We start from the raw sequence: 22,536 nt of genomic DNA on the forward strand, positions 1-22,536 counted from the left end.
ATTGTACATGATGTTTATGGACAACTGCTCACCCCAGATCACATTATACATTCATTATTGACGTACGTTATAGATTGGCTGCGTATAGTACAAGTCCCGCCTTCACTCGGATCTGATGGAGGGCTTTAATACACACCCCAGGTGACTGGGCTATTGTGTGACTCATTGAGAGACAGAACAAAAAGCACAAACCCTTATGACCTCTGCAGCAGCAATTATTCTCTGTCAGTATATCCCCCCCCCCCCTCACACACACTCCAACAATTACACATAATACCACATACACACACTCATCTTCACACACACACATACACACAACCTTATTAGTCCTTCACTGACACATGAAGCGAAGAGATAATGTGGGAGTTGTGGCATACTCTCTTACATATGAGGGGACTTGTCAGGTAAAAGGCACACCAACTAACATCATAACAAAATAAACAGTGTCTTTACAAGGTGAATTCACATTCACTGTTCTCATTGCAGACATACTACAGTACTAGATAACGTGGTAATCTACTTTGTATGGTTCACATTCAAGAAACACCATGCAAACATGTCTAGTAAGCACTGCAGATGCACATTTTACCAACAGGAAAGACACAAAGTCACTTGTCAGGTCACATTAAAAATATACCACGGTATGGTCGGTGGTATTTCGACTTCGTGCCTCAAATTGCGCCACAAACTCTCATGTTTATTTCGTGTGAAGTTTGAATTAGCACCTGAGATGCCACAGTATTTACAATGTACTTTGCGGTGCAAAGTTTGCATTCACATTACAAAATATCGGGTATTTCACCATCAATGTAAATGCACCGATAAAATGTGATGTTCCACATCACACATGAGGAGTTAGAAATTAATATTCAAAGAAGGGAGAGCTACGGGGATTAATGGTAGGGTATATGAAGTGTCCTTTCTGCATCCAGCAGTAACATCTTATTTTCTATTGTCAGTCAAGAGAGGATGTAACCTTCAAAATGTTTCATGGGTGAACTTTCATTCTCATCTCCACTGCATGTGACCCACAATGGAGTCTAAACAATCAGTAGACTGATAAACTAACTGACTATGCCTGCTATATTGTAAAAGTGGAAATGTCGCCCATTTTGCACAACCACAAACTAGCGCAAAACTAAATTCACATGACTATTTTTGGTTGCCATATGATCCAGTGATTAATGTCTTGATTTCAAAGAATCAAATACATGCAAAATTCATCTTACCCAGCAAAGTGCAAAAAATTACTCGAATCCACATTTACAGCAAGTGACAATACATGCATTCACATTGCTATTGAAATACCACGATATTTCGTAAAAATGTGAATGCAAGTCTCTACACATCATGAAATACGCCACACAATACATCACAAAATACCGTGGTTATTTAGGGTGGTAAATCAAACTTCGGACGAAAGACGTATGCAAGATTGAAGTATGAATCGCATCACAAAATACTGTAAACCCTAAGCTATTACTTTTGCAAGAGTTTGGTTTTTGTGAATCACTGTTTGACCGCGAGTTTAACAACACGTGAAAATGTCGCCATGCGCTGGGCTAATAATGCACTTGCGATAGCTTCGGTGTCAATTCCCCAAAACAACATTTCACGAAAATGTCTGTGACCTCATTTGCAAAAATATCTGTACTGAAAATAACAGCTTGTACGGTACCAGTGATTGTTCAGTGGTGCATTTATCATGTGACCTGACACACTTTCCATCTTCTCCCTGTAGAAGACATGCACACTATGTGCATTCCTTGCTAAAACCAGAAATACCATGGCATTTTATGAATGAGAGCGGTACCAAGTGAATTACTGCTGTATCTACTGCAGTGGTATTTCACCGAAGAGTATGGTGCCAACAATATCACTGTATCTAACACGATGGCGATTCAAATGTTAATGCACGTAATTACAAAAAACTGCCTAGTTCCCTGAGGAAAAAAACCAAAAAGACTCACTACTCTGTAGAGGGTTGATAAGAAATCTACCACTTTTCATTGGTTGCTGCTATCATGATCACTTTTATTTCAAAGGCTCAAAAAAAAAAATGACTACATATCATCTACAATGTTTGACAGATCATACAATTGTAGGTGACAGGGTTACAGAACTGGCATTTTAATCCTCACATCTCCAGAGAATTTTTTCTTTCCATTCATCCTCTTCACAATTTCTCACCAATGTTCTTGAAATTAGCCCACGGTGTTTGTCTAAAGTCTGTGGCTCTGCATTTGTGTTTACTTAGCAATGCTGAAAACAAACTTTTGCACTTTGACCACTGATCTCAGTATTCACTGAAAGGTAGTAAACATTGCAAGGCAAATCATGCCTCCTCTATCATTGCAACTTGTAATCTCATTACTATCCACTGTAAAACCATATTTCCTATAGTCCTACGCAATGACAGACAAGTTATGTTGTGTGCATGGATTCTAGTACTCTTGTAAGGTCAACTGGGTCTGCTCCAATTCACATATCAAATCTGCAACAAAGCACATCTATAATGCATCTTGCACAATACTGCACACATGCTGTAGGTTATGAGGGCCCACATACAACATGCACCAAATATTCCTGGGAATTCTATATTAGGGTTGTAACGATTCTTATCCGACTTGAAAGGAAAATCCTTTACTTCTATGGGAGGGAACTGCCACAATTTCTTGTTGTTTCTTCCTCTAAATTGAAACTAAATATATCGATGACTAAGTTCACAATTTAGCCAAACTAATTTGATACGATGCAGTGGGGACTTACGACCATCATCAGTAAATCATATCATATGGTTACTATCTTTGGTGCATCGCAACATGAATGTCTTGGTCACGCAACTAAGATGTCATTTGCCACATACACGCAAAACCAATTTAATTTCATACTAATACACAAAAGACACACAAACAATATTTTGAAATTCATGCCCGTTTATGGAGGAGTGTTCAAAGATCATCATATCCTAAAAATACACGATGTTCTGCTGCAAGCCAATTGTTTTTGGGCTGATCAAACAGAACATGAGTAACACTTGAGCGACTCACAGTCACATGATCTTAGCAGCCATTTTGAGGCACCGACAGGATGCAAAGTCAGATGATTTACAGACATTTAAAACAGTCATGACCTCCTTCTCAGTTGCCAATTTCCCTGCAAAATCCCTGAAATCTGTTTCTTTTTTTTTTCGCTCACTAAAAGTCACCATGTCCAATTGAAATCATCAAATACATAGGATACAAAACTTTGGACTCCGTAGATATATAAAGGTCGGGTCTACGCTGCTACTTAACAGGAATGGCATTTGGCAACAGGTATATACCCGGGATTAATATGTTGTATTCTAGTGAAGAATACTCAGTGGTATTCTCACAACAGAACTGAATAGGAGTGTGGAACTTGGCTTACAATGAAGAAGACTGGCCCAAATCCAACAATCAAGGTTAATTACTCACAAAATCATAAAAGGGATGAAATGAAAATCTGTGAACCATCTACACAGGCAACAGTGACTTCTGCCATGCCAAAAAAACAATGTAATTACTGAATGCGGGGTACCAGCACTTTCCTGGGTAAGGGGTTGGAAGTTCAAACACTAAATTCTTTACCTTGATATACCACATTCTCTTTGGGTGTTATTTTCCCCCTGCACTCTCTCGAAATGAATCAAACCACAGAGTGATTCAAGTGAACTTTTAAAGACCTAGTGAATACAAGCGAGCTTTCCGAGTTAAGGCACACCTACAGGGACACCAACCTCCTAAAACACACTGGCAGTATTCTGAGGGATGAAAAGGCATATTTTTTTTTTTTTTCTGGGGGGGGGGGGGGGGGAACAGTATTTTTACCTTTTCTGCAATAAACCTGTGTAGTAATACAATATGTCAAAAACAGTGTTTTCCATGAAACCAGCAGTATTTTGCCCCTCCCCCCCCCCCCCAAAAAAAAAGACAGTACTACAAATCCCTGCAAAAAAGTAACATTTGGCAATGCTGCACCTAAGACTGAAAACTCAACTCGGTCTTCGAGTTGAAATTAGTAAGGAAGCAGAATGAAGTAAGACCCCGTTTACAGTGCGGGGCCGGGCTCGGCCGCGGCCGAGCCCGGCCTCAATTGCGCGGCCGAGCCTCGCAACTTTGTCCGTTTACACTGCTGGGCTCGGCCGCGCTTTTGATTCAAACCTTTCAATATTTTGTCGTAGTGGCGCTCTGCTTGTAAACAAATGCAATTTGGTATTGTCTGGTTTTCAGACCCTTTGCCCAATGAATTCCGTGGCGACGAAGTCGCCGTTCGGGCAAAGGCCTTTGCCAAAGGAAAGAATTCTTTGCAGGACAAAACCACCTTAAAATATACTGGTTTTCAACGTTGAGGGGGTTAATATCCTGAATAGCGAAAGATACAGGCAGAGGGTTTGGAAGCCAGACTAAAATTGGCCGCGCAATTGGCCGCGCATTTGGCCCAGTTTGCGTTTACACTGAGAAAAGGCCGGGCTCGGCCGCGGCCGAGACCAGCTCCAGAGCGAGGCCAAATGCGAGGCCAATTTGGGCCTCGCATTTGGCCTTCTGCGCGTTTACACTGAAGCGAGGCTGGACTCGGCCGCGGCCGAGCCTCGCACTGTAAACGGGGTCTAAATCAGAGAAAACAGTATACTGGTTTCGTATGAATTACATGACACCAATGATGACACGACTTAAAAACTTTGGAATTTTGAAGTAAAACATGCTTTTTTTTCACAACAGAGATACCATTTTCAGTCACACTCACAAGCAAATTATTCTATGCAGTAATGTCATCTACTCACAACTGGTTGAAAAATGGTTGAAAAATGGGGGAGAAAAATATCGCACACACTGGTCAAGTTAGCCTACTAAAAGCTTTCGGTTGACTGGATCTACCTGCCATTTATTCAAATATACTTTTTTTGGGGGGGGGGGTGGAGATGGGGGTGGGGGAAGGAGGGGCATACAGGGTTGCTTAAAACTAAATGCCATATGTGCGAGCGATAAGGCTGCTGTGTTGTTTAAAAATAGCATCCTGATTTTAGCTCCTGGAAAAAAAACCAAACAACAACAATGAACGAACAGACAGACAAACATTTAATAGAACATATGATTTAATACCTGTGTCAGTGTATAAGCAGGTGATTTACTGGGTTGGAAAGACCATTATTAGGTTGTGGTGGTGCATATGCTGCACACACCAAAAGTTTACTTCTTTGATTCCATTGAAATTAGTGTGGTCATATTGCTGATGAATAGGATACATTGGTTATCATTGTTTACGTTGAGGTTGGGTGTGAGAGGGACTAATTAATATTTAAATAAATGTTAATTATCTATTAACGCTGAAGCTGACCATATGTTACCAACATACTATCTCGACAAAAACACAAAAGTGAATGACGATAAGCCTCGATTTGGAGATACTGTCCCGAACTAGGATTTGAGACTAACGTATGTGATCAAACAAAGGTAGGAGAGCTCGCGTTCAACAGCTCCGAAATGTCAGCACACAGGGCGAGCCACTGGCACATCTATCATCCACATACACAAGACATTCCTGTCACTTGTCATACCCTGTGATGTTATGATCCTAGAATGTGTGTGTGTGTGTGTGTGTGTGTGTGTGTGTGTGTGTGTGTGTGTATTGCACCCCTTTCTCATGGAATTTTCACAGTGCACTGTACGGGGGAATCACATTTGGGGTTTTGTCCGCATGGGATACATCACACACTCCTCCCTATTGGGTTCATGGATCTATCTGTCAAATCGTCAATCTGAATGAACATGAATGGCTCGGTCACACATACACACAATCAGATCAATTCTACACCACTCGTCTGCAATGCATCTTACCCTGCTTGAAATAAAAAACATTGCGGTAATAAACACTACATATTAATGACTGTTCCCATCTTCACAAGCCTGCATCTTCCTTATCTAGCATTCAGTTGTCATAACATGCTCCTGTGTTTTTCATACAAACTTCTTAAAAACTTTGTTTGTCACGGAGCACACTCCAGTAATTCCACCAGGCATGATCATACATACACATCAAAACAACAACACCTCCGCCTTGCCCAAACAACAACTAAGCAAATAAAAAACACAAAATATGACAAAACACAAAAGAAGACAAAACAAAAATAAGAAATTTGAGATGTTGTGGGTAAAGATATCGTCACTTTGTGGAGGTACACCCACGTGGCTGCTAAATTGAAAACTGGGCCATCACTTCATCATTCCAAATCTTTCCTTGACAAAATAACATTGAACACTTCTTGAGCTAGTGCAAAAAATGAATACATGTAGTTTCTGTTTTAACCATAACCTTTGACCTGTAAGAAGAGGCACTTAATGCACATGCAATCCCTATGACCCCCCCCCCCAAAAAAAAAGCAATATGCAGTATTCTCACTTCAACATCCTTTCCCGAGCACTAGATTGCAATCCCAGGAATCTCCTCATTTCAACCTATTTTCATGTTCATAGAGACTACACGGCAACGTCACTCGATGAAAAGCCCATATTGGCTGTGCACATTACATCTTGCAACATCAAAATGCCCTCATCAGGGCTCAACACAAACTTTTCCTCTAGTGGCACGTTCTGGCCACTAAAAATCTTTTAACTTAAAATTTTGGTGGCCCAATAGGGAAATGTATTGGCCTGAAAAGGACAAGGAAATACAAACAATGCATTTTGCATCTCAGTTGCCCGATCGTGGCTCGACAAAATGTCGAGCCCTGCTTATACATGCAAATGCTTGGCATCATGGACAGTGTCTCCTCCACGTTTGTGGCTGAACAAATCTGAGCGATGGCGATCGCCAACATAGATCCATCGACCCTCAGCAAATTTACATAGAGGCACAGTTCACATGAAAGCACACACAATTTCGGGCAAAATGTGATGCGCACTTGAGCACATCGCCACCAATGCATGCATGAACATGTCCACCAGTCTGTTAGAAGGCGGCCCCTTTTCCCTGGCCTGATTTTTTTTCCTTTGCTTCTGCCCCCCCCCCTCTCCCTTCTCTGCCCTCCTTTTCACTCCTTTCTTCATCTTTTCCACCATTCTTACTATCTCCCAACTCTTTCTGCTCTCTCTCGCTTCCTTCAGTCTCAGTCTTTCCTGCCATATGGATCAACACACAGCCTGAGCCTTCCACCAACCCATCTGCCTCCTCCTCACAACAACATTTGCAGGAGAATGATTGACGGAGAGGAGCCCAGACTCGGTGTGACTGCTTTTCTCTCTCTCCTACAACTGCCCGTTTCCAAAACACCCAACTCCAAAAGCCCTGGGCTTGGGTGCACCCGTATCCAGCCCGCTTTATTAGCTGTACAGCGATTTACGCCGATCTCCTGCGAGCGTCATCGGCATTAGCGGTAAACACCATGATGTATAGACAAGCTTGGGACAGTGGAATAGATAAGTCATCTGCTGCAAAGTGCAACAAATGGATATTTCAGTGTAATTTCACCGCCCCACAATTAGCCGGTATGCCCTGATTCCCAGAGTCAAAACTAAGTCCTTGGAACATACTACTAAGCATAAATCTGTCACATGGATAGAGCTTCTATGACATTGTATGTGCAATACAGGGCTCTGACAATAACCCATGACAAAATAACATCATTGCAGTTTAATAGAATAAAGAAAAGCTTGCACTACAGGGCTAGCTCTTTGCGCGCAGTTGTGCTGAATACTGAGATGTAATTTCTACAAGTAACATATTCATGTGTACATGCTATTTTTATATTCTACTAAACTTTTGAGGTAGAGACTCCACAAAAAGTGTCAGAAATAAAGATTAACAAAGATTTTGACAAACATAACGGGTAATAGATACCCTGATAGTGTATCACCTAAGAAGAAGTTGCATAGGAACACTTGAAAACACTTGAAAACTGCAAACATTTTCCGGAGGATGTGTCGGGTGGTCATTTGGCACAAGTTGCTCAGTAACGGCTATCCAGCTTGTCATGATTTTTCATTGTCGGTGTGAATGTCCCTTGAGAGGCAGAATATTGTTTCCAAAAGCAGAATTCATGCAAGAAAGAAAGATTAAAGAGAAAGAGAGAGAGGAAGAAAGGCAAGGGGGGGGGGGAGGGGGAGGGGTGAAGAGGGAGAGGAAGAGAGATGAGTATGAGTAAAGGGAAGGAATTGAGGATAAGTGATCAGTCTGTTCTTGACATTCTCAGCCTCTTTTTCTCCAGTTTCCTCCTTCACCCTTTGACCGGCACAGAACTTGCCACGCTGCCAGCTGCTGTTACATTTGGTTCTTCATTAACCCACTTCTACATTGTAGCTTGGAGGAGAAAGGTGTCCCTATATCGAAGTAACGTCAAGTGCAAATTCAGTCGCTGATATTTGGTTCTGCCTGATTCCCTCAAGTTCCCCTTTTCACTTGGCTCTATACATGCACGCACAAAAATTGTGTAAGCTTTACAAGCAATGCACAATGCAGGTCTATCTTAACCCGTTTGCACCTACATTTGCATTACCAATGGCAACGAGTGTTCCAAAGTTTTTCCTCCTCTGTTTTTCCTCCTAACACGTAATGAACAAAAGCCACAAGGAAAATAGTCAATGGCCAGAATCCACAGAGTTAGTTTAAATTCAGCCCATGGATTATGCAAATTTTGTCTAGGTGTAAATGTTCCCGACAAATCGTGCATGCCAACAGACATTCAATAACGAACGTGTGCGATGTGATACCCTGGGTAAGCGCATGTGAAAAATACGCCTATTTCACACTTGTTTTAGTCCACGGATTAAACTTCAACCCTTGGATTTGATTTAAACCACCTTTGTGAATCGGCCAATGCTATTCCACTGTAAATGTCATGTCATCCTCACTACAAAATACAATGCAAATTACATGCCTCTTGCTTGTTTAAAAAAAAAAAAATTTAGGGACTTATAATCAAGTGATAATGTATTACTGTACAAAAAACAAACAAACAAACAAACAAACCCAAAAGCAAACGGAATCTTCTCACAACTGACTTTGTAATATAAAGGTATAGAAATGTGGTACAAATATATGCACACATCGAATTTCTCGTACATGATTATACTCAGGATACTTGGTTATTTTGTCCTTTCTATAAATACTCTGTAACAGAAATAGCTAAAAAAAAAATCTTCCAGTCAGCAAAAAATGACATCATGCTCAATGCTTCGGGTGAAGATAGCAAACAATCAAACAAAAGCTGGGGAGAAATAGGTCAGAAAATGAATGACCAGTTGGGAGTGTACATAAATTGCCTTGTTAGATTATCTAGTGATATTTAAACTGTCATAATTTTTTAATCATTGCCTTATACTGCTGACATTTTTGCTGCATGTGTAAGGCTTAATGGTACTGTTTACCACTGGGAACAGTGATTTAAAAAAATGTTCGAGTTATCACATTTGATGCATACATGTAGGTCAGTTGTATCACAAAACATCCTACTATATAAACATTTTGAATAAAGCCTAAAATATAAGGAGATATCACTATTTTTTCTCACTTAACCATAACTGTAGACGGTTAAGTCTAGAGACAAATCTATTATAGCTATTGTTCACATTTTGTGTATTTAACAATACATAACATGGATTATACTGATTGACTTCTACTATCCCTAACTCACATTTTAGAACTATTTTCAAGCTAAAAAGCTGGGTTTTTGTTTCATCTGCAAATGGTAAATAATGCCTTTAACACAATTTCTCTATTGGGTCAATGGTCCCCGCAAGGTATGTTTAGCTAAGAATGACCTTTAACACTTATCAACATTTCACAACCAGGACAGTTTGCAGACCAGTTAGTCTGACTTTCAGACTGCATGCTACTACCCTCTACTTCAATAATTTAAAATTTCAAGTGAAATAAATTGCTTCTGCTAGAATACTTTTCATTGTACCTCGGTAAAGCCAATTGTGACAGGATGTTATGTGCATTGAGTTTAAGTCATTGGTAAAGATGACAGACTGTAAAAACAAAGAGAGAAGACAATATTCCATGGGCATAGGACTAAGGCTATACTAGTTACTACTGCATTCCCAGTAGCAGTATTACAGTGCAGTAACCCAAGTGGTGAGCTGTAGGCACATCTTCTTTGACCATTTTCACACCGGTCGAGAAACATAAATGCAATGCTGAATTGAAATTATGATTGCAATTACAATTCAAATTATCATCCATGTGTATGACTGAGGAAGGCTTCATGGAATCTATGGTTTCGATTTTTTTTTTTTGGGGGGGGGGGGGGGGGGTGGGGGTGTGGCTTCTTTCCAAGTCAACGTCTATCACTCTTATTGAGTGGTACATGGTGTGCATTTTGACTGCAGCGCGAGCATTTGCGGGGTGCGGTTGAAATGTCACCATAAGCTCTGCCCAAAAAAACATGATTTGGAGATCATTCAGTAAACACGACTGTTCCATTCCGTAAGTCTGGCAAATCCTGATTGGAAAACACCACAGACTCTCATTTGAATCATTGACTGGAATATTATGATTCAAATCACCCTCCAAAATTCCAGTTTGCATACCGGAACACACAGCGAAAATGCATATCTTGAATCATGTTTCTAGCGATTCATCATTACAATTCTGTTTCAAATCACGCACTCTCGATGTGTGTGTGAAACCTGTTTCAAATCACGCACTCTCGATGTGTGTGTGAAACCTGTCTTTGACTTCATCATCTTCCTTCCTCACAGAGTATGGAATGTAACTCCTGTCACAAACTGGTTTCTTTCTTTCCCCGAAAGCCTTCAGGACTTCTGACCACTATAAAAAGTCGCAAAGGGTATGGGGCGGCTTACGTGTGACAAGAGATAAACTTGTCCTTTACAGGTATTAAAAATGTCAACAGCCTAGCATGCCAGTCATGTCATTCCCAGGACGTGATTTCTGAATTCCATTGTGCATGAAGATAGCGTGCAGCGGGATGGTGACGAAAAATCAAGAAGCTGCTGTTAATGAACAATGGCATTTAGGCTGCCTGCCTCTGTCCAAAGGTGAATGTCCTATTCATGGAAACTACCGCTCTGTATGTAAATATTGATCACCATGGTGTGATTCCTCATGCACTCTAAGGGATAACATGCAATGTTCAGCTGCATATAAAACTTCCTTTTTACATTACAGTAAAGAAATAGGAGTTTGTGAAAATTTCATGACAGGTATGATTGTAAAAGCTATTGGCCTGTTACCAGATTTGAAACTCGAGGACTTTGCTTGATTCAGAGACTAAAAGAGTGGATAGGGAATGTCTAGGCATGCAGTATTTTGAGGTCACTGATAATCTTACTTTTATACTTAATGAATAAGAGTGTAGTTGAAGGAAGCTTTGATTATGGCAATCAAACAAACTAAATAGGCTGTAGGATGGATGGACATGCGATCCAAAAACATGTTGTCTCTGGCCCCCTTTGGGTTGGAAGCAATAAATAAGTTCATTGCTGAGGAGATACTAAAAACTACTTCCGTCATAACACACTGCTCACATGACTAAAAGTCATATCAAAGAGGCTGCACAAATTTCCTCAGAAATTGAGGTATTTGGCATAAGCAAGGAAAACCTCCTTGGCATGAAATACGAGTAAAGAAGGCTCATACATCCATGCATCAGGCCTTTCTAAATGCATCTTCCGATGCTTCACACTGAACGGCTCACCTCTATGACACCACTGAACTGATATTCCCTGCTTGTAGCATACCACCTCTGCAACTGTCTTGACAAGAATATTAATCATCCTACCATCCTTCAGAAAAAGCTGTGAGACCCACACATTCCTCCAGATCCTGTGAAAGCTGGAGCTGCTTTTGAGACCAGCTCCCCCATCTATCACTCTGGGTTATGCTGTGAATTTACTGTGTTCATTTTTGTACCTCATTATTTTTCAGCTAGGAGGATAGTTACACCTGTCCAGTATCTAGTTACACCTGTCCAGTATATCTAGGGCAGCAGGTCCAGTGTCACCTACTGGAAAATATCTCAATACTAATAATTTGCCATGTTTGAGCTTTCCATTCATGCTGACAAAAAAAGAAGAAGACAATAATAATAAAATGAAATAAAATAAATAAAATATCATGATGTTTTGGCGCAAGAGAAAACGGTGAGTCTTTGAATGCTTACGTTATCGGGCTTGACAGTTTGTAGTATAAGCAACTATGATTATGACGTAATAAAAATGTAAAAACTGTAATTTTTGCGTACAGATATCTTTATGAAATGGGGGAGGTCACAGACACTTCTGCTAGATGTTGTTTTCGCGATTTGGCACCGAGGCTATCGTAGGTGCACTAATGCCGTCTAGTCACTCAGCAAATTTAATGTGATCCCGATCAGGGAGGCGATATTTTCTGATGTTGTTAAATTCGCTGCCCGTGACAGTGATTCACAAAATTCACAAAAATTAAACCATGGCAAAAATAATAGCTTTTACAGTAGCCTGGACAGTTAGATGTGTGTGTGTGTGTGTTTTTATGGCAGTGTAAATAGCCCTTGAGTTGTTTTGAGACAGATATTGTTACCACATTCTGTTGTAGAAGAAATAGGTTACCACACATTATCTTGTCACACCTCAAAATCATGCCTTGAAGAATAAATCTAATATTAGCAAAGGTAAAATTAGAAGCATGCAACTCATCATGGACACAGACAACTATCATATTACACTTGATATCGATGCATATTTTTTTCTTTCTTTGCATGTGATCATGTAACGGTAGTGAGTCACGATTCATCGCTTACTGTAAACTTCTATTGGCCGACAATTTAGACTGTAAATTCAAAATGACAACTATTGAATAATGCCACATTTTTACAATCGTTAGCATATGGCTGCTTTCTGCATATACGTGCATGGTCTTGGCTTCCAAGGTAACATTATAACTTCGAGGTTCCGACGGCTTTTGCCTTCTCCGAGAGTAATGTCGTGTCTTTGCACCGATACTCTGTAACGATCCTCCTTTGGGCCTCTGCTTTCGACGACTTGATTTTATAGCCCTGCCATAACTGATATGTCTCGTGTTGTCTCCATTCCTACACAAAGTGCCTCTGGTGATGGCGATCAACACACAGTAGCCCTACCATCATGTATTGTATACTCCCAAATGCTCATTTGCTCTGCTGTAACCTCATCCAGGATTTCTAGCAGTTATGAGCTAACTAGCAACTACAGGTAAAAGGCTTTAAAAGAGATTTAAAAAATATCAATCAATAAAAAACAATAATAAAACAAATCCTCATATCACTCTCAGTAGATTAATAGGCCTACTAGTTCATAAAGGGAAGCAGTGTTGGCTACAGCATGCCACATAAATGTACAGTCACAATGAGACACATATAAACACACAAGTCAGAAAGAGAGAAACAAAATCGCTGATTTTAAACATCTTAATAGTCCCTTGACCTTTAAGTTCCAGGTACGGCAAGAACAGAGAGAAATAGGTTGAAAGTCACTGTGGAAGAAAACATGTGACTTGCAATACGTCGACTGCATACATTGTGGGATAGGACCCACTGCAGCACGTGACATGTCATAATGAAACAAATTATGCATGCAAACTCATAACTGACGCACTGCATGTGATGTTGAGCATAAACTGCATAGGATGTAGATGTGGAAATGCCTGGCAAGAAACTCCATAATTACACCTAATGAGAATGCATCGAAGTGACAAGATCCCAGGTCAGAGAGACAAATAAAGGACTGACAAACTGACAAGCAAAAAAAAAAAAAATGAATGAAGCGTAATCCCTTCAAATCTCTACGAAGTTGACATCTGCTGATCGCCTGTAAGACGTTGCATTGTGTTAATATTACCCGATACCATTCAAAACTGTCATTTCTTGAGCACCTTGTCCAATCATCCATCAAAAATTCAGACAAACTATGGATTCATTACACAGATTTCAGTCAGCACTTTTATTTGCATGAAGAACAGATTCATTTGTTTTTAAATGAAGTAGGCCTACTCCTAATTATGAAAACCACAATGGCTTCATCAAATAGAAATGTGTGTCCCTGACAACTAAAATGGCTACTGTGGCAAACATAACTTCACATTCAATCAACAGCCATTGTACATCTTTTTGATAGCCCATGCAAAATATCTTTTCCCCAAAGATGACAAGATTCCTTGACCAGTGAGAGAATATGAAAGGAAAGAGGGAAGTTGTAGTTCTACTTCTGGGAACAAAGACTACAGTAAGTTTGTGTCATGACTCTGCACACATTGTTCTTATATATATATTTATAAAAAAAAAAAATGAGTGCTCTGGTGAAGTTGTGGGGAAAATGGTAGAGATTGCAAATAGTGCTACAACCTTTAAAGGGAAATTCTGGACCAGTTTTAAAAACATTAGACTGAAAATTAAAAAGATGTAAAATGTTCTGAATACAACAACGAAAATTTGATCAAAATCATATGAAAATAAAGGAAGTTGTTACATTGGGAAATTTTACTAATTTTTCATGAATTTTTCTTGAATAGTCAATATGAATATGCAAATGAAGTGATGATGTCATCTCCCAACAACTTGTTATGTAGTTTGTACATAAATTTTGAAATTTCCAGTTTTTTGTTCAAACACAATTATGCCTAAATATCAAATCCTGATATATCTGAATGATCATTATCTTGATGTTAATCAACCATTACTAACATTGTTTAAACTCTTATAATTGGAAAAAAAAATTGTCATTCCTTTTTGTACACAATCAATGAAAAATTGTGAGGTGATGACATCATCAGCTCACTCAATTAGGACCTACACATTCATATCAACTGTTCAAGAACTAGTATGCAAAAATTAGGGAATTTTTAAAATTTCGTGACTACCTCATCTTTTTATTTGATTTTGATCTAATCTTCACTGATGTGCTAGTCATATATTTTGTTCTTTCTTTTTAGACTAATTTCAAACTGGCCTGGAATTCCCCTTTAAAAGACTTCCCTGCTGCCAGAATGATGATATCTCTCTGAACAGTGTTCCACCTTTTACCACTTCCTGTTATTGGTTGACAGGTACAAAGTCCACCGACCTTCTGGACCACAGTGGGGCTAAACAACTTTCTACGAATTATACCTGTCTTTGCTGTATCACAATATACACCCATGTCATGTCATGTGGACCAACACGCACAGATGCAGGGCAGGTGAAGTACCCTTTCATAAAAATGAAGGCAAACTTATTTTTCACAAAGGTTTGAGGAGAAACTTTGGTCCAGACAAGTTAATAATGGTCTAGAGAGTAAAACAACTCAATCACTGAAGTATACCTAAAATCAAATACAGGCGAAATATCAATAGCCTCTCTCACATGCGAAGTAATGATTTCAAAAATTGCAGAAAGTGTGTTGAACTGATCAAATGCCTTGCCTTTTTTCCCCCTTTCTTAATTTGGTATTGTCTGAAGTATATGGGACTATGAGATTAGGTGCATTCACATGAAATGAAAACTTTAAAGTATTAAATATGCTTCACTAAGAAAGCTAGTGTTTACTGACTTGAGTTACAGACACATTTAATGACAGAGTCTGACAAATGAGAAGTTTTCCATTAGCCTGAATGGACAATTGGGCTAGAACCCCCATACTTGCCCAAATTCTCAAGTGCCCATTCATTTTACTTGCCAGAGAGTAAGCTCTACCACCTGTAAGTAAGTGAAAATCAAGCAAGACTTCACAGCAACAACTTCCAAGTGTATAATTAGTACCAAATGATCATTTCTTTTTTAAAATCCAGGACGGCCTCTTGTATTGTACATCTTACATGGGGGTGGGGGGGGGGGGGGGGTAAGTGGGGGCATTTACAGTATCTTAATCTGTGATACTTCCTGCATTTAAGTCTTCTAGAAATAAATCTTCAGGCAGAGAGACAAAAGACCATTATCGTAGGATTTATCTCTTTTGTGACCCATTGAACTTGGCGACCTTTGAGCTGGCCAAGAAAAGGAAGAGGATGGACGAAAACTGAGCGGGCATCTCTGCTGGCCTTCCTTGTTGGGACTGTCCACCTCGAGAGTATAATGCAGCATCCCTAATGGACTGTGGCCACTCTGACCCACTTGTAATAGGATGGTCAGGTCATGGAGAAAACACAAGCTTTATGAGGGGAATTCTGTCACACTTGACCAACTTCTATCACCCTAAATGGAATGTACACAAATCTGCCTCACACACATCCCCGTCTGCAAGTTCCAAATTCCCAACGCCTCACCACCAAGCGCAGATCTATATTCAAACATTTTGCAAGGCTGCCGAGTGAACACTGGTTGTCATCACCCATCCCCACCTCCCCCACCTCCTGCATAATGTCATGTGAATCTGGATCTTTTGACTGACGTCAAAGTGGTCATATGGGACTGAGCAAATACTGTTGAGTCTGCAGCCAAGACTGAAAGCATATGACTCAGCCCCGACACCCATGGTATTTGAACACTGTTGCTTCCTTACCAAATGTAAATTCAATCATTCATCCCTGAATGGAGAAGTTGTTACTCCTATAAAAGTTAAAGACCCATTAACATTGAAAATGTCTTCCAGCTTTCTGATGAGAATTCTGTGACAATTATATTCCTTGAACTGCATAGGAAATTGACCAATGGACAGGTCACATGTAACATACTTCCTTTTTTCCACAGTTGAAATGTCACAAGGTTAGGTCACAAAGTTGGCTTGATGTTGCCTACCTTAAACAAAACAAGACACCCAGAGGGTCTAGTGCTCACCTGGGTATTGCAGGTTCATGTTTCAATTTGGTAAGCACCCCTGGATCTACCCTGAACAATCTTGATATTGCACTCACTAACATATTTACTCACAACAATTGGGGGGGGGGGGGGAAGGGGGAGGGGAAAATAGAAATTTTCCATCTCCCTAGTAATGATAATTGTAGAGTTTGGTAAAAATTTCACAATGTAATTTTCACAAGATGAAAATTTGGCCCTACAACTTGGTCTTCCTCATCAGGCCCTCAGGTCTGCTGTTTTAATCTGGGACTGTCACTGATAACAGGGGTGGCCGGAATTACCTCACAGCACTCACAGCAATACCTTGTTCCATTCTCTTTGGCTAACTGATATCATAGATGAGGAAATGCTTTGCTAAATTTCTTTTTTTATAATGCTGTCTGGTTTGGCTTTTCCTCTAAATGCTGCATGTTTAAAATGTAATCACTATTTGGCTAAATCACACAAAAAGACCTGATCTCAATCTCTGCTACACGCAGCCAAAAAAGTTGAAGTTTCAGCTCATGCATCGATAGGTCAAACACTCAATCAGGAGAAACTCCCATGAGCTAAACAACTATGATAATAATCATCAAATATCAGACCTACAACAAGGTGACAAAAACCAGAGTGACAGACATGACTCATTCACTCTCTCCATTTCTTCGATTGGTAAAAAACAAAAACCAAAAACCAAAACAAGACTCCCACTCTTTCTCAGAAGATATGTGGAAATATGACATTAATCTACAGTGAACATTGTCAAAACATAAAACCTAGTGGGGGGGGGGGGGGGGGGGAGAAACAGAGGCATGAAAACCTTGTGGTCAGTTTTACTGCTGTATCATAACAGTCACATGATCAATGAAGCCCTGTCATGATACCACACTACCAATATCCTGACATTAGATTCAATTACCTGTACTCCTTTCCTCTTTGATGTTTTTCTCTCATTTTTTATTTTGTTTGTTTGCTTTTTTGTTCCTCTGCTCTTACTCAATATTTACCCATTGCTTGATATAACACATTCAGCTTTCCTGATGGTATCAGAGAAAAATTTCATGTGAAATCATTTCAAAATCATAATGTTAAGCATGATCCTCTGCATTCTATGACAAGCCCCAGCTGGGCGTGAGAGACATTGGAAACACATAACACTAGTCACGTAGTCACCCATGGTTGCTATAGATATGAAGTTAGTCCCTTTTTTTCCTTTTTTTTTTTGTTGCTTTTTCCCCCACTTGTTCTGTGCACAGACACACACAACAACGTTCTTTTGTGGTACACACACTTCAATGTGTGGGCTTTACATTCTAAGAAAGAAGCAACATTGAAATGTTGTCGGCCAGCATGACAAACGAGCACGAACACAAGCCTTCTCGTGGATGAATGAACAATGACTACTGTGGGCTCACCAAGGCCAGGGCTCACGCTTTTATGTACATGACTGAATTAAACTGCATTAATCAGAGTACTTTTTCCCCTGATCTTTGTCTTTATTTATTCATCTTATTCTATTTTATCTATTTATAATTATCAATATTATGTTATTCGAAGCAGGATGTTGGATGACAATCAGCATGCGAACATGCCACTGAGAATATAAAAGAGCCCTGAAACCTGTCAAATCATACACAGTATGAGGGATTAATGGCAAGTGATTATAATGCAGGAAATGATTCAAATGCACTTAATTTTGTGCCGTAACCTACTTGCCTGATACAGATCTAGATATTTGTCTTTAGGAGTAAATCAAGTTGATACAATTTCATGAGCCACCTCTATTATAACATGCATCAATCTTTTTTTTTCTCATTCTGTGCCGCCACCTGATTTCCATGCATGAATGAAGGACAAATATATCATTTGAGAGAAAATCAATATGACAGACTTTGATAACTTCTATGAGGTGATTTCCCACGTAGTTTGTATAGAAAATGAAAGCTGAAAATTTAAAGAAGGCATACATCCATCTTGATATCTTGTACTGAACTTAATGGATCGTATAGTTTTGGTTTATTTATTTATTTATTTATTCAGTTTTCTTTATCCAGGGTAGCCCCATCAGTGGTTTAAACACTGTTATCCTAGGGGGCCCTGCAACAGAATGACAAAATATAACAGTTCAACAAACACAAAATAACAAATCAAGGACATTCCTTTTTACATCATAACATCAACACAATATCAATATTCTATATAAATGAAAAAATGCAAAGTTAATCGTTGACGATAATACTACACAAACTCATATTATTTGAGAAAAAATACCTTAACATTAAACAGGAATATCAAAAATACCCGAATTCTACCCCAAGTGAGATATGTATGCTCTTACGAACGCTTGAAGAGAGGTTGAGACCTAATTTCAGGTTTCTAACATTTTTTAATGAAATAATGAGAAACCTCTTATGAAATATGAAAGAGCATGTAATTCCATGAGGAATTCAACGTTTATTTGATGAAAATTGGTTTTGAAATGGCTGAGATATCCAAAACAGAGCGATTCTGATAAGTGTGGGACCCACACTTTATTACGATCGCTTTGTTTTACTTTGTTTTTTGATGTTTCAGTAATTCCAAACCCGATTTTCATCAAATAAACTTTGAATTCCTCTTAAAATGGTATACTCTGCACTATTTCAAAAGTGTTTTCTTGGTATCTTGTAAAAGGTTAAAAGCCCAATTCTCATCTCCACCAATACTGTACTATCCCTTTAAATGACAGATATATTGCTCAGAGATACCAAAGTCATATAAAAACAGCTTATTACTTATTTTCTGCGCATTTTTATCTTTACAAATGTTTTAGATCAGTGAATTAGATTACAACACAGTTATATAATACAAGGACACATCTCATGAAATTACGGGATAGTTTCCAGTCCATAAAGGCACTTTTACAAATCTTTAAATGTCAGGCAGTGACCAAAAATCAAATTAGATTCATAACATAAAGAAACAATGGCACATCTAAACAAGAAAAAGATATCATGAAAGCACAGGCATTCCATTGTGAAGAGTGAATAAACCCTCGCACATGAAATAACGTCATGGATATTGATCAGAGTGAAAAACCAATCAATGTCCTACATAACTTTCCAGATAGAACTGGAAAAATAGAAGGGGAATGCGTAAGAGAGGTAATATCAAAGTGGCAAATGAATTCAAATTTTGGGTCAATTAAAAAAATGAGATAGTATGGTTCTTCCTTACCACTTATTCAATTCACTTAGCTTTTATTTCAATGAAGAAAAAAGAATGTGCCAAAATACTGACAGTTTTACTGACAGCAAACCCTGACATTAGGAAGAGATAAATCTTCACTTTGGCTTCAAGATCTAGAAGAAGTATGGCTTGTGTGATGAAACATCTCTCACAAAATTTCATCCCACTCCTCCTTGCCCCCCAGGGCAGCTTTCTGCAAGTTGTTGCAATCTTGCTCAATTTTCTGCCAGTGCACAAAAACCCTCTTACACCGACCGATTTCCAAAGAAAATTTATATCAGTTTTTTCAAAATAGATCACATTAATCTTTCCCGCAGCTATAAAGGTATACAAGGATGATGATCCCTGTCAATACTCCTAAAATTCAATATAAAAACACTAGATCAATTTTGTCATTCAGAGCAGTACAGAAAATGTACTGCAAAGACAGACAAACATCATTACCATAGAGATGTCCAAAGAAAATTTAAACAAGCACTTTGAAAATAGAATACAAATCTTACCTGAATTCTATAATGTATAATAGGATGATGACCCTAATTCCTACCCCTAGAATTCAGTATAAGAGCAAAAGATCCATTTTGGCATTTGGAGCACCAGAGAAAATGTACCACTGACAAACATCATTACCATAGGGATTTCCAAAGAAAATTTACACAAGTTCTTTCAAAATAGGTTACAAATCCTTTCGAAAGTTTTAAATATAAACTAGGATGATGATTACGTCATTGGACAAGATGTTTTAACTCACGATGTCCCTCTCCACCCAGGCGTATGGGTACCTGGCAACGCTAGGGTAATAATAATGGCAGGGCCCTCTGGTAAAGCAGTGGCAACACTGAAGAGGCAACCCTGGGTAAATAAGACCTTATTATTATTCATCCCAACTCATATTCCTAGAATTCAATACAAAAGGAAAATATCCACTTTGGCACTTAAAGCAGTAGACAAAATATACTGCAGTTCAGACATAGATCAATTCAATATAACGGTATCAACTGGAAACACTCATTTACCTTTTTCTCTTAAAGAATATTGTGAATGATTCCACGCAAACTCCTTTTTGAAGTTTTTAATTCACGAGACATGTCAGTTATGATGTGAAAAGAATGTGTATGATTATGAAAAACAATGTAAAGTCATAACAAACACTCTAATTCACTTTAAAACTGTCAATAGCCATGTGTGTGCGCAATGAAAACATTATGCTTTGTAAATAATGCCCATAATCTCATCTTTCTTGAAAGCCCCATGCAATTTAAAGCCAAAATATGCAAATCTTTGCTGAAATCCAAAATAGCCAACATGGACATGCATAAGATAATCCCTGCATGTGACCTTTTATGGAAGAAAAAAAAAATCACCCTGGCTAGTCTGAAGTCAAGTCTACAAACAGAATTATCCTTTGGAATGTGACTTTGACCTCATAGATGCTGCCAAGCCCTAAGTTATTGGGTCTCTCCATCCCCCCCCCCCCCCCCCTCCCCCCACAAGGCATGATGAAAAGTTGGCTAACACTGGGTGCAAAGCATATTGCTCTCACTTGATGTGCAGCACGACTCCGTTGATGGGTATAAGACACCAGCTGGCAGCCGACATCATCAACGTGCTTTGTGTCATTCAGTCCAGGAGGAACACACTTCATATACCGGGAACTGTAAAAGCTGTTATTTTTGCGAACGAGGAAGGCACAGATGTTTTCGCAAAATGTTCTTTCTGCGCTCTGACACCCAGGTTATTGTCAGTGCACTAATTCCCGACCGTTCACTCTGCCACTTTATGCGATCAAGAGCAGGCGGTGTTATTTTTCGCGTGTTGTCAAATTTGCGACCCAATGGTGATCTGCGAAAATTAAACCCTCGCGACAACAACATTTTTTACAGTCCAATACGGTGAAGGACATTACTGTACTCAGTTCAGGCTTACCTTTTGAAGACTGCCTGGATTCAATTGTGTTTTGTCGATAATCTTGATTGCAACCTGTAGACGAACAAATAAGAGATGAAAGACAAGAAAGAGTCACTCAGTGCAGCCGGCAGTGTGAAAAGGAAAACAAAACTTCAAATTGAACACTAGCATCATAAAAGTGCCTTCACAACACTGCATAATTGATGCATGTACTGTATTAGCACATACTACATGTCACAGTTCAGGAGTTGTGATGGAACTCAACAATTTTAATGCCCTTTTGAATAAATCGTGCCACGCACAAATTGTGGCACATTAAAGATAGTTATGACTTTTAAATAAGTAAAGGTGGCATTAAAGTCTCATTTCGCAGTGGCACCATGATCCTATGATCCTTGAGGTTACAATTTTTTCAGATACTATTGTAAACATCAAAAGCAAGACATGTATCAGAGTGTATGCTATGTACAACAACTCAATTGCTTAATCATTTTCATGCAGATTAGTGACAATAAAAGACAAGTACAAATATCCAATCAACACTTTGGCTTTTTTTCCCCCTTTCATTCATTCATTGAAAATTAGAAAAACAACAACAACAAAACAATAGAGCTGGATTGAACATATCTAATCAACAGTGCTGGCAGCTCCAA

General features: G+C 39.1%; 1 pseudogene; it reads right to left on the reverse strand.

The window, feature by feature from the left end:
* LOC139708634 (MAP/microtubule affinity-regulating kinase 3-like) overlaps positions 1–22,536 on the reverse strand; it is a 125,070-nt pseudogene that overhangs the window by 48,748 nt on the left and 53,786 nt on the right.

The sequence above is a fragment of the Diadema antillarum genome, unplaced genomic scaffold, assembly GCF_040938485.1.
Source record: "Diadema antillarum isolate AM-2024a unplaced genomic scaffold, OU_Dant_1.0 scf00000036, whole genome shotgun sequence".
In the NCBI taxonomy this organism is placed as follows: domain Eukaryota; kingdom Metazoa; phylum Echinodermata; class Echinoidea; order Diadematoida; family Diadematidae; genus Diadema; species Diadema antillarum.